This window comes from Rhinoderma darwinii, chromosome 3 (genome assembly GCF_050947455.1).
Source record: "Rhinoderma darwinii isolate aRhiDar2 chromosome 3, aRhiDar2.hap1, whole genome shotgun sequence".
Taxonomy (NCBI): Eukaryota; Metazoa; Chordata; class Amphibia; order Anura; family Rhinodermatidae; genus Rhinoderma; species Rhinoderma darwinii.
In genome coordinates this window covers 29,863,070-29,864,891 of record NC_134689.1, presented here as the reverse complement: position 1 = coordinate 29,864,891, position 1,822 = coordinate 29,863,070, and positions in this window count along the sequence as shown.

Genomic DNA, 1,822 nt, shown 5'->3' with positions numbered 1-1,822 from the left:
GTTTATGGAGTAGTCTTTAATTCAATTCCATTCACACCATGCATGTATTCAGATTCTTGGGCTAGAACTATGATCATTAAATGGATCGTCTCATGACTACTACCCCTCCTGAAATACAGACTGGCCCAGTGATCGCCGTGGAAGGCCACATTGGGCCATGGATTTCCGTTGCAATAGCCAGGGAAAATTTAACAGACCGAACAATGCCCCAAATTATACTAGTGGTCCTAGTGACTGATATAACAAAACCAGAAAAAAGAAGCAAGTCACAACCAAGTACTTAAAGAATTACAAACAATCTTTATTAAAGTCACATAAAAAAACACACACATCAACTATACACAATAAAAATGACAAGGACCCTCAAAAAGAGATGGAATCCGAACATAAAAGCAGACTAGCCCCCCAGATGTAAAACTGATCAACCGATCCCACAAAAGGCTAAAGTGCATAAATCAATATTTTACAAGGCAGGTGTTAGGCATGGTACATTTGCACAGATAGATACCGGAGTATAATAAATATAAAGTGCAGTCCTAGGTAAAACTAACATACAGAGCAATATACCTACGCAATGGAAAGTAAGTAGGAGATCAGGAGCGGAGACCTCTGCTGGACCCGACGCGCGTTTCGCTGGTGCTTCGTCAGGGGTTGACTAAGCACCAGCGAAACGCGCGTCTGGTCCAGCAGAGGTCTCCGCTCCCGGTGCAAATGTACCATGCCTAACACCTGCCTTGTAAAAATATTGATTTATGCACTTTAGCCTTTTGTAGGATCGGTTGATCAGTTTTACATCTGGGGGACTAGTCTGCTTTTATGTTCGGATTCCATCTCTTTTTGAGGGTTCTTGTCATTTTTATTGTGTATAGTTGACTCTTTGTAGCCACTCTCCATGCAATGATGGCTAAATGATGGAACTCCCATCTATAACTCAGAATGCCCTTTTCATGTTTCCCCCAGACCCCCAATGAATTTAGGTATTCTGTTTAGCAGAATAAGGAAACGGAGGATTTCTTGAGTCTGACAAGACGTCAACCGGTTCTACCGCTTGTTTTGAAGCTTGCACCGGACGTCTCATCCTACGCTCTTCCGATATCCATTAACCACAAGACACAAATCGGCAGGAAGCCAGCGCTCATTACCTCTTCCCTTTCTTTTCTTGTTTGTCAGATGTGTGTCGCTTGCGCATACGTTTGAGGCAGGTTTAATGTTTTTGTGACTTGCAGTATCAGCCATTGTTAGAAAACAAGACCCTGGGCCAAACCTAAATATTATGCTCCAGGAATGTCTTCCTATCTCAAGTGTCAAACAACTGATATTTTTAGCCTTCCAAGATGTAAATATATTTTTCACAATAAATTTTTTTTTTTTATTGAAATATACAGCAAATGACATTACATGAAATTACTCATAGTTGAGAATAAAAAAATAACTTGGAGGAAAAATCAAGCAGAAGTAATTAAAAAAACAATACACTATGTCACTCGGCGCGGATGTGCAGTATGTCTGGCTAGAGGGCTGTAATTTCCATATTACGCCTTCGTAGAACTCGGGTTGTTTGGAGACAGAAGATGCCCGTTTGCATGAGCCCTTGTGGTTAGACATCCGCATTAGTGTAGATATCGGGGTCGCCCTGGGCCACAAAGCTTATGTGATCCACAGGCCCCCTGCCACTGCAAGCCCCTGAATCCGCGGGTTCCGTCACATGGTGCTGTGGATTTATTTTAATGATGTTTTTCATGTGCGGTTTTGGTGTTTTCTACTTTATTTATTGCCACTTTAAACGTGTTTCATCTGAACTCTTAGGGTATGTGCACACACA